The sequence below is a fragment of the Calypte anna genome, chromosome 4A (assembly GCF_003957555.1).
Source record: "Calypte anna isolate BGI_N300 chromosome 4A, bCalAnn1_v1.p, whole genome shotgun sequence".
NCBI classification, from domain to species: domain Eukaryota; kingdom Metazoa; phylum Chordata; class Aves; order Apodiformes; family Trochilidae; genus Calypte; species Calypte anna.
Genome location: NC_044248.1, coordinates 35,715,082 through 35,726,969, shown reverse-complemented (window position 1 = coordinate 35,726,969; position 11,888 = coordinate 35,715,082). Strand labels below are relative to the sequence as shown.

The window sequence follows — 11,888 nt, the reverse complement described above, 5'->3', positions numbered from 1 at the left end:
GAAAGCCTGACGAGAGCTGCTCCGCATTTGCATACACTGTAATTCCATACGCAAATTCGCACAGCTCCGCAGGCGAAGGGCTCGTTAGGTGCGGAGATTGCTCTCCGCGGGCACTTCCTCGGATCCGACAGACAGGACTAGGAAAAATGGAGGGAATTAGGGGATTTGGGCCGTGCGGTTATAGCTCTCCTGCCATGAAGCAGTTTAGCATGTGGTTTCGTTTCAGGAGCTGAGAACACCGAGCTGGCAGAAGAGGCAATGCAGAGCAAGCCCCAGCGCACCGTCGGGGCTCGGACAAGGCTGCTGAGCTCTGTCGGGGGGGCTGCGGAGGGGCCCGAGGGCTCTCAGCTCAGCCCCGTGTGCCTGAGGCAGAGCAGAAGTCTCCAGCGCCCCGGGCTGTAAAAGCCAGGAGGGGCCTGAGATGTGGCTGGAGCCAGCTGGGAATGCCTCCTTGGAAGCAGGTACCTGCCAGCGCCCTTCGGGTTCGGGAGAGCTTGAGGCGGAGGCGCAGGAGCTAAGCCCCAAGGAGGGGGTGGCGAGGTGCCCTCCTCGTGGGCTCGCCCCCCTCAAGTCCCCCCGGGAGCTGCCCCCCATCCCCACTGCCACGGGGGGGAGCCCGGCCCCTGCCCTGCGCCGCAGCCCAGACGCTCCCCGCCTCTCGGAGCAGACCCGGGCACCGCAGCAGCTGCGTGCAGCCGGGAGGCGCAGCCGCCAGCTCGGCACGGCTACCGGGGCGGCGGGGAGTCTGGCCCGACCAGGATGTGACGGCCTCCTGCTGCCTTTTGCTAGTCGCCACGAATCACCTCCCCCTTGCCCCGCAGCGGGGAGGGCCACCCCACCCGAGCCCTCCTCTCTCTCTATCTCCCTCTTTCTGTCTCCCTGTCCCTCTCCCTTCCTCCTTCCCTCCACCCGCCCGCCCTCCTCCCGCCGCTGCACACCCCGAGGAAGGGCTTGTTTTCCTGCCCGGATGCTGAATTTCTCCGCAAGGTCATCCCTGCCCGCGGCGGCAGCGCGCCCCCGGCTCCCTGGGCGCTGCCACGGAGGTAAGGGGCGGGGGAGGCGGAGGGGCTGGGGGGGTCGTGAAAATGTACACACACGCACACACACACACGTACATACATACATACACGCACGCACACACAACCACACACACACACACGCTAACAGGCACAGAGCAAGTTTTTTTCGGCGCGGGAGAGGAGCAGGGTAGGTGCGAGGACAGGTGACCGGGGCATGGCGGGGGTGCTGGGAGGGCTGAGCCGTGCCCGGCGAGCGCGCCCGGAGCAGCCGTGTCCTCCTCGGCGGGGTGGGGACGGGGGCCAGCCTGGCCGGGCCAGCCCCGAGGGGGCCTCTCCAAACCCACTGGTGTTTTTCACCCGCGCTTGGAAGCGGGTTTAGCTCTCGCGTGAGCGGGAGAGCGGAAAACTTGAAGGGAAAAAAAAAGAAAAAAAAAAAAAGAGAAAAATAAGGTGGCCCCCACCGCTGCGCCCGGGGCTGCGGCGCACCGGGCCGGGCCGGGGGATGCGCGGCGCGGTCGCCACAGCAGCGGCGCGGTCGCCACGGCAACGTGTCGGCGGCCGCGGTGTCGCAGCGCGGAAGGTCCCCCGAAGGCCACCGCCGTGGGAGGGGGCAATCCCGACCCCCGCCTTCCGTCTCCCCGGTGTGAGGTTGGTGGCAAAGGGGCATCCCCCAGGCCAGCCCCGCTCCCTCTCCTGTGGCCTCCCCGGCGGCAAAGCCAGACCTGGACAGAGGTTGGGGGTCTACCGAGGTACCCCGGGACGGGCGTCTCCGAAACCGTGATCTCGGAGGAGCTGGGCTGAAAGGGGGAGGGTGGGGAGCTGGGGGTTGTTGCCGACGGGTGATAGGGTGCCCGGACGGCTGGGCTGGTGATGCTCACCCCTGTCAGCGCCTGTTGGCTTCAGGCGGCTGGAGCAGCCTGGCTCGGGGTGTTGGGGCTGGTCAGGAATCCCTGGAGGGCCTTTGCTTTCTCCTGTTGAAGTCGGTGACAAACTATAGATGGTCTTGCCAGCTCCCAGTCTGTGACTTGTGTTGTCCATAGATCAACCTCCTTTTTTTGTGCCCCGGAAAGGCCTTGGCTTTGTTAATACTTTTTTCCTTCATCCTTCTTTGAGGATAAGATATCGATGCTGATGGTGGATTTATTAGTCATAAGGAATTATTATGATCATGTAGTCTAACCTCTTCCATAATATCAAGCAGACTATTCCCCAGTGAGTCCAACACACACAAGCCCACCAGCCTCTTTAAACAGTGATGATTTAATGACTTCCAGCGATGGGGAATTTACTACATTCCTGGATAATTTGCTCTGATTGTTAAACATTTACATCTTTTTTTCACTTTGAACTTTTCTGATTTCATCTTCTAGCTACTGGATCTTGTAACATCTTTGTCTATCAGATTAAATAGCTAGCTCTCTCTCCTCAAGGATTTAAGGGCAGTAATTAAATAGCTACTTAACATTGTCTCTAATGAGATAGATTGAGCTCCCTCTGTCTCTCCCTGGAATGCAGATGCTTGGCCACTCTTCTCCAAGCTCCTGTGGTTGTCTTTGCTGACCACCAGCATTGCACAGTGATTTTCAGGAAGGCTCTTGTTAGTGTCATGTGTGGAGATAGTAACTTCATGCTCAGTATTCCCCTGTCTATTCACCCAATGGCATGAACTTTTCTTTCCCACGACCACACAGTGGGAACTTAAGTTCCATTAGTTATGTGCAGTGATCCTTGTGTTTCTTTGCAAGCCAGGGTTTTCTCAGAAGCTGGGTGCCTGTCCTGTAAAGGGCATTTAAATGAAATCTTCTTACAGGCATAACTTGGAATCTGCTTATATTAAACGGATTTTTCCTTTCTCCTATCACTGCACTTCCAGGGAGACTGCAGCTCTGGAATGATGGTAGAGCTGTAGTGTTTCTCCCTCTAGGGGGTTTTGGGGCTTTTTTGGGACCTCCATGCTAAAATCATCTTTCTTATTCTTGGTAGAATTTACTCCAGATGACCCTAAAGTTATTTGAAGTTTACTGAGGGAGGAGTTACACTGAGTAATATACAAACTGCAAACTGAAAGTGCCCTTTTACAGTGACTTGGTTGCGTAGCTGCTTCGTACACCTGTGTCCAACTGTCCATGAGACACAAAGAGATTTGCTTTCCTGTCTTACAAAACTGTAAATCTCACTGCTGGGTGTGATCTCTAGTCTGATACATGCATTATCATTACATTGCAAATTTTTAACTTGAATTTTGTTGGTTTTACGTAGTCCAAAGTGCTTAAGCCTGGATTTATAGCTCTCTTCAGAAAGTACAGTACATGAGAGAATGGGCCAGAGGTGAATGTTGTTGGCAGGATATTGTCAAGTCTTCTAGTAGCATTTAGCAGCTCAAAAGGGAACTTGAAGGATTGACTGAGAAGTGTGAAGGCACCTGCTGTTGGGAGATGGTACAGAATAATGAAGTTCTTTGAAGTAGGTGTTTTTGTTGGATTTTTGTTTTGTTCTGTTTTTCAGGGGTGGGTGCAATCACCTGGATTTATACTGAAACATTATTTGCACTTTGAAGGAAGGTGATGTATAAAGGTCTGAAACGTAAAGACTTTACAGGTACATGCAGAGCATCCCATGAAGTGAGGTGATAGTATTTGTGAGTAAGGTTTGCTTGCAGGAATGAAGATAGCAGGTTTCAGCCTATGAAATGACCCAACCGTCTTCAAAGTGTTAAATTTAAGAAAAAGTACTTTCTGATCTGACTGAAGTGTCAGGAAAATTAACTTGCTTGAAAATTCATGCATAAAAGATTGTATGAAGTATAAAGAGTGATGGATGAATGAGGTACCCTTAAAAAGTCTGAAAATCATTACTGAGCTCAAATGTTGCATCTGATAGAATAGTGACTGTATCAGCTCTGGAATTGTGGTGAATTTTCTACAGGTGTCAGCAGCTTAGGAATTTTTTGTTGTGCATATAACTGTATATCCCCCCCCAATATGAAATTCTGAAATTGTATTACCTGGGAGATAGCTTCCCCCATCTATTCAGACATATCTTCTCCGGGCTGGGCTAATTTATCTGAAGAGCATGAATATTTTTCCATAGGGTGACTGGTTCCAGAAGTTACCCATTCTTGAGTCGTGATGCCCAGCCTGGGTCAACCCACTGTAGTAAGAACAGTGGCATTAATTAATCCTACAAGGCTAGGATGGACAGAGGATAGTATTTTTATGAGTCTCAAAGTTGCAGTGTAAGCTGAAAACAGTCCAACAAGTGCTAAGTTAGAGTCAGATGGATTTCATTAGTGTAAGATGTTGGCAGTAGTAAAATTTATGAGATTTGGATCCTGCAACTGTTACTGCCACCTTTTATTTTAACAACATAAATCCCCTCCCTGAGATGCAGCTGAAGCTAAGGAGAACCTGATCATAATAAGAACAACATCCCGCCCCTGATTTGTTTGTGAAGTCATCTCTGAGGTAGGAGTAAAAGCAAGCTGCTCATAATCTTACAGCTACTTCAGTGATTTGCATGATTCTGCTTCTAGCAGTGCATAATTTCTTACTTTACAACCCCCACGTTAAAGGCAGAGGTGGGATATAGGCTGAATCTGTTGTCTTTCAGTTTAAGAGCAATCCTGGATTAAGAGTTGATGATACATAATGGCATGTAATACCTTCAGGGCTGGTGAATCTTTCACACCTGGCCTACAGGGTTATGATTTGAGTCTATTTGTGCATAATTCTTTAAAACCAGTTGCCTTGTACTAGTACAAGGCAGTACTTTGATATTGTTATGGAAGATTAGAAATGTAAATAAAGTCACCCAGTGTTGGTTATGTATAAAATCTGGATATCAATTGGGTGCCCCAATTATAAGCCTGGATATTATATGACAAGATGTCTAAACTGATCCCATATTTGTTGTTATGTATTGGATCAGTTAGGTAAATTTCACCTTGAGAACTGGAACAACAATAAGATTGGTAGTATTTACTGGAAGAAAACAAGTTCTGAATATGTTCTGAATGAAATTGTGTTCCGGTAGGAAAAGCTTTTGGGAGTGTTATCTGAGCACAGTTTACTTATGCAAACAGTAAAAATAGAAAAGGGACACATATATCTATTTTATTATATATATGGACTTTGAACTCAGCAACTGTTCTATAGAAACAAAAGCTTCTACTGATTGAAAATTGAATCAGTTGATGATCAGTTACTTATTAAAGCTGAGGGATTTGTTTCTTCGGAGTCCATAGCTAAGAGTTTGGGTTTTAAATTAGCAGCAGATCTGAAAGGAATCTAAAGGGAGGGGAGGGCAGGGGGAAACTACGCCAACTCTTGAAAACTCTGTGCAGGGTATGAGGGAGAGAGGCAAAGGGAACACTGAAGACCAAATGAATAATGATTAGGAACCAGTCTAATACTGTTTTGTCCCAATTCATCCTCTGTCAGCAGTGGGCAAGTGTACTTAGGGGAAATAATTAAGTGGAGGGAGGAATGTCAGCAATCACAAATGTTGCAATGAATTGCTGGAAGAGCTTCTATCAAGGTGCTACCTGCATACCCACAGGGACACAGAATTCTTCCATACACACCCCAGGATCCCCTCTGTGATCCTGTGTTACAAAACTTCAGGACAGGTATGGAAACTATTACCACAGCTTGTATCAACCAGACATCCAGAGTGATCCTGTTGTTTTTTTGAATGAACCAGGAACAAGAGTCTATCTATGACATCTGTAGTTGTAATTGTTAGCAACACTCATTACTTTTACTATTAATTTTACTATTTTTATTTTACATTAGTAAAACATGGTAATAACAGTTGAGTTTGCTCACTCCCTTGCCTGTTTTTCTCCCTCTGAAAGTAGTTCTTCTAGAAGGACAAAGTGTTAATCAAAGGAGAAGCAAACAGACACCCCAGTGCTTTGTTAAATTATTAGTATCTGTACTATAAGCATCTCTACATACTGTTAGTATCTGCATCTGACATTGGGAAGACTCAAAGCTTGTATCTCTTGGCAAATTATAACAATTAATTTTCTATGATAAATTATATCATTGTAATCTAGCTCTGGAGATTAAAATAATCTGCTGAGGGAGTGGAGAATAAATTATTTAGATAGTATCGTAAGAAGGGCATAATCTGAACTGAGCTATTTCTCATCTCTTGGGCAACTCAGTCACTACTAAGGAAACAAACTCAACTATGATAAAATAGATATAAAGCACATTGCTAAGTGGGAACCTTCATGGTGAACTGAACCAGGAAGCAGCACCATCACTAAGTTTAGAATAATTCATATTGTCTATGGATTTATCGTGGTTACATAGTAATAACATATTTACTGGCTTTTGTGTGTCTGTACATGAATGCATACACACAAATGGGGGAAGAGCAGTGTTTCCTGAAGGGCTGGTAGCCCAGCAAAATCTGGCAAGAGCTAATAAAGCAACCCCAGTGGTTGTGTTTGCTGCACCTGTGTGTGCCATTGAAGCATAGCTAGGGACTGAAGTAACTATTGTAGGAAAAGTTGCTTGAAAAGAGCCTGCAATCAGAGGTAATGTAATCCTGCTGTCTGAAAAAAACAATATACCAATCATAGGCAGAAAGTAGTGAACAAATAATTCAGAGGCAGATCTTTTTTTGGCCTTTTCTTCTGACCTTTTATTCTGTTAAATGGACCAGGTGTTTCTAAAAATCTTAAAGTGAACAATGTTTGAATTGGCTGTGACACCTGTATCTTGAGATTCTGCTGTAGCTTCGTGATGGTAATTAATATTGTCAGCTCTCCACAGCCATCATGCAATTATCACCACATGGTGTTTTATCCCCAGGAACATGGCTTTCTGTATGTGGATGTGGTTTTCTTTTGCTTTTGGAGAATGTTGAACAAATACTGGTTACTGTGATCAGGATCCTAGATGGAATTCTGATGATGAAAATCTCTTTCCCAGTGATGCTAATGTGCAAAGAAACAAAAAGCCCTGTTAAAAAAAACTAAAACACACACACCAAAAAAACCCACACACCTAAAGCCAACAAAAAGACCCGCATAAAACCATGCCAAAGGGAAAAAAAAAGAAAAAAAGAAAAAACAAACCCAAAATACAAATCACAACAGGCAAAATGGAACAAGGTGCTGTGCAATTATTTTTACTGCTCTTCATGCAAAAAACCAACAAATTCAAATAGAGGACATGAATAATGAATACTGTGCTACATTATGACTAATCTTGAAAGCATACTATAAAAAGCAATGGCTTCTCTCAAATTATGATAGTGAAGTCAGTGAAGATTAAATTCAGAAATTTTCCTGTGACTCCAGTGCATTACTACACTAGACCTGCTGCTCCATGAAAAAATCACTAGAAATCTGAGAAAGTCAATCTAGGTGTTAGCATGGAAACAGCAGGGATTTCTAACACAGGATAACAAAGGATCTGATGTTACCTTAAATTTGCATAAACAGTAGTCAATTCATTAACATCTGTGTGCAAAACAAATAAAAAGTGATGTGGTTGTCCAGAAGTTTCAGATGGATGGATTTTTCCTTCCCTGGATGGAACAGAAAAGGCAAAGAACAGTAGGCTGGTTACTAATCTGCCTTTACATGGTTTGGGAAAGAGATGAGTGTTCCTGTTGGGAGTGGGTAGAGCTAGAGCATGGTTTCTCTGGTACCAGGGAAACATGGTGTTTGTCAGCTCAGGATAAGCAGAGTTCCTCAACCCAAAGCCACGCTGACTGAAAGTGATTTTTCTACTCTTGGGCTGTCACTTTGCATTAGTAAGGAAACTGTAAAACATGCTGAAGTCCAAGGACTGCTGTTTTACCTCCTGTGGGATCGTAGTGCATCAAGTAGCATGGCTGCAGATATTCAGGGAATGGGCCCTCCTCTTCCATAGGACCCAAGTCTCGGACCATGGACTGTTCCCAAAAGCTGCATCAAACAGCAGAATAAATCTGGAAAGTTGGTGTAGTGGACTAGGTTGCAAATTTAGCAAAAAAAATTATGTGGACAGGGCACTGTTGCATTTTAGCAAGTCCCCATTTTCTTAGAATGGAGCTACAAGTCAGAGGAGTTTTTAGGATGCCCTTTGGATACTGAGGAACTAACTAGGTATCACCAGTCTCAACTTCAGAGAGTGGAGAGGTGTAAAAGTCCCGTGTTCAGCTCTCTTGGAAGCAGTCTGGCTGTTGGGGAGTTAGGTAGTTCTTAGGCTAGAAAATGCTGCAGGATCATCAGCCCTTGTTTTTAACAAACTAAAGGGTCATTATAGTTAATGTCACTCTCCTTTGAAGCGTCAGTTTTACAAAAATCTTCACCCATTTGAAAGACCTAGCTTTAGAGATGAGTCATTAGAAAAATGATAAAATAAGTGTGCAGGGGGGGTGGCTGGGGGAGGGTGGGGTGTGTAAGGAGCAGTAAAATTAATGTGATAAAATATTTGTCAGAAAGATGATACTCTGAGAAGAGCTGTATGGAAACAAGATGACAGAATTATTCCACCCTGAAAGGCTGGTATTTCACAAGTACTGAAACTTTCATAACATTTCAGCACACCATGGCATTTCCGTATTTATTAAAAGAAAATGTTAATCCTTCCCTTGAGGTTCGTAATTAGGGAGTATCTGTTAAAAGCCAGTAAACAGTCTATGAAGGTCTGAGTATCAAAACCCAGATTTCTGCTCAAACTAAGTAAGCAGTAGCCTTACAGGATCTCTCTCAGCACTCTGAAAAGCAAAATAGCAGTTTCCATCCAGTCTGTAGGGACAGGTATCCCAGTTGCAAATACAGCTGTGATAACATTTGGCAATTCTTATTTGCAGCACAAAAAGCATTTTCACAGAAAGGGCAAGTGATAGTCCTGACGATCACCCCAGCCCATGATATGGCAGAATGAAGTGACCAGGCTTTTGGTCACTGCCTGCTGTCCAGTCTTGCAGAAATCCTGTTTATGCCATAAGCATGCAAAACTACTAATTGCAAACGTGCTTTCACCTCCCTGCAAAACTACTAATTGCAAACGTGCTTTCACCTCCCTAAGCCAAGAGCTGAACAGACTTGAAAGATTCATAACTGCACATGGTGACTTCAGGTCAGAGCTACACAGAACCTGTGCTGGTGACTGAGAACATAGGGTACATGGGGCTAAATTCAGCTTGGAGTCTTAGTCTTGTGCAAGTGATGCTAGAAATGCATGAGGATGCACTGTGAACACTGACTGAGGAATAAAAGCTGTTCATTCATTTCCAGAGAAGTCAATCACGTTCCATCAGGTGATGCAGAGGCAAGCTTTAACAAATGGCTATTGCAGAAGGATTAACTTCATTAATTTAGCTGCCTTTGCTTTTGGAACTTAGGAATTAATTCAATTTGTTGAGAGTTTATTTCTCGATTAGCTTGATGCCTAAGAAATGGAAGGGACAAACAATTTACTTCTGTGTGTAGCTGGTATAGAAACTGAGCCATAGATCTTACCTTGGGTGAGGAAAGGGTTCTTTACCTCCTGGCTGGATTCATTGTAAACCTCAGCTAAGAGATAACAATTCAGACCTCAAGTCATGGGGTTACTTTATCATCATGTGCAATGAAAGCAGATAATACTGTCATGAGGCCTGGGAGCCTTCTGTCAGAAATATTCTTGTACTAAATGGTCTGCTCTGAAAGTGGCTTTCAGCTGAACCATGCTTGGCCATTATAGAAACATGTGCAGTTGATACTGGGAAACAGTAGAACAGTATTCATGCAGTTCAAAAGATGCTTTTAATATGAAGGGCCTGTCAGGGGAATATTGCTTGGAAAATGTATTTTTGTTACAAAATGACCTGGTTTAATATTATGGTTTGCCATGCTGGAGGGGGCAGAAAGGTGGCAGGAGGCTTGCCAAGAGGATGGACAATAAGCAACTCCCACTTGCTCCCTAGCAAGAAGAGGAGTGAACTGAGTGTGTTAATAAGATAGCACATGGGTTTTTTTCAGCTGGATTCCTGCATGCAGACTGTCTGTATGTGTCTGTTCTACCCCAATGAACGTGCCTGCAGGAATGTGAGCAGACGTTCCCATCAGCAGCCAACCCAAACAGGCAGACAGGGAGAGAGCCCACACAATGTCTGTTTGAGCTGCTCCTCAAAAAGCCTCAGGAAAAGAAAATCAAATGAAAGGAGGATGAAGCTAATAATAGTTTTGTTAAGTATCTACCAAGAAAGCAAGCTTCAATTACATTACATTTCCAACACTATGAACCCAAGGAGGGAGCATGTAACAAGTGTTGTTTGCTGTTACTCATCAGTTCCATCTGCATGGATGTTCCAAGACAAGCCATGTGTTGTTGCTTCTCCAGGAGCAAAGTCTACCTTCTAGTGACTAATGGATCCCACCCACTCAGCCTCTGTTTGTATCATCTTTTGCCTGTTGAAAGCTTTCTTCTTTTTTTTTTCAGTGTGATTTATAATCTTAACTTCAACAATCAAATTAGTCTTTAGTTACCACATGAGTTCAACTAGTTGGCAATCACAGACACAACTGCTACTGTAAAAATCACTTCAGAGTCAGTAGCCAAAAGGCTGCTCTGAAAGCAAAACACAGAACTTCAGATGGGTGAAATTTGGCCCTGCAGTTAAAGCCTATAATTGCTTTGAGGCAAATCCTATCAGATGGAGCTGCCAGAGTTATCCAACCAGAGATATTAAACTGCTAAGAAATTATTCCAAACACCATACTCGCCATTCTGACGTGAAGCCAAGCAACATCATCCTTTCAGTCATCCAGTCTTAGGCAATTGATTCAGAATGAATTTAGTGCAGGTGAGGTAGAGATGAATGGACAGAATATTTAGTTTTAGTGCTTCAGCCAGCCAGTAGTGTGCCCTTTGAAATCCTTGTCCTCTGTAGTCTTCAGTGATTGTCCTGAAATACTCCAGGTTTGTACATAATAATGTTGCCACCCTAAGCAGTGGGTAATGATGATAATCAACTGCCAAACAATTAAAAGTTAAATTTTACAGCAGCTTCTGCAAACCTGGAACATGTGCAATAGTTTGTTGCAGTAGCTTCCTGTAATTGAATTTAGAAAAGACCAGAGTGGTAGAAAATTTGCAGAGAAAAAGACACTGAATAGATCTTGTTATGACTTCCTCTTATCTGTGGCTGCAAAAAGGAGTTTTTTAATCACCTTTAAACAGTTTTCCTGATGCTTTTTTGGTTCTTGTGGGTGGTTAATGAGTCATCATCTCCTCATATCTTGAATGGAACAAGAGTAGCAGAAGTACCTGTTTTCTGGCAGTGTGTTAGCTCTCAGTAAGATTTTGCATAGTGGACTTAGGCACATTTAAATGCAATCTGGGTGGACCTGTTAGCTCAGTTTTGAAGAACATTTTGAAGAAGGCAGGCACATGAAAATTATATATTACCCTATATTACCCATTGTATTAATGCAATATTTTTCTGTCTCTCCTTCCTTCTCCTTCTCTGTCTTCCTTGAAGGCTGAATTAGTGTGTTGCATGGGTAATTTCATCCTTGGGCTCCTGAGCTGAACTCCATGACCAGGATTTAACTGGGATAACTCTCCTGTAGTCACCCAGTCTTGATTTTAAATTCTTTGCTGCTGACAGTTGAAATGATTTATCAGTCATATTCAATAACTTATTTTGCCTTTCTTGAGAGAGGGTTCCCTGTTTGTGAAGGAAGAGAGGGCAGTCTTGGGGAAAAAAGGGCTTTCTCCTTTTGCAGGCAGGCATTTCCTTCATTATGTCTATTTGCTTTCCTTTTTTTTGCTTCCTATGTCCCTGTTCACAGAAAAATTCTGTATAGTCAGAGAGCAGCTTTTTGAATAGTGTTTTTGAGTCAGCCATTGAAGGAAAGAGGCCTAACAGATTGTC

At 44.3% G+C, this 11,888-nt stretch overlaps 1 protein-coding gene across 3 annotated transcripts in view; it reads left to right on the top strand.

Moving 5' to 3' along the window:
• Positions 1-387: 387 nt before the first annotated feature.
• The window catches only part of GPRIN3 (GPRIN family member 3), a 28,473-nt gene continuing 16,972 nt past the window's right edge, over positions 388-11,888 (top strand). The window contains exon 1 of one of the 3 annotated variants that reach the window (XM_030450277.1): positions 388-461. The gene's annotated coding sequence lies outside the window, so the exon portion shown is untranslated. Of the gene's footprint in view, positions 462-808; positions 1,044-1,703; positions 1,769-11,888 lie in introns of those variants that run through there. The other 2 variants (XM_030450276.1, XM_030450278.1) reach the window with 2 other exon arrangements.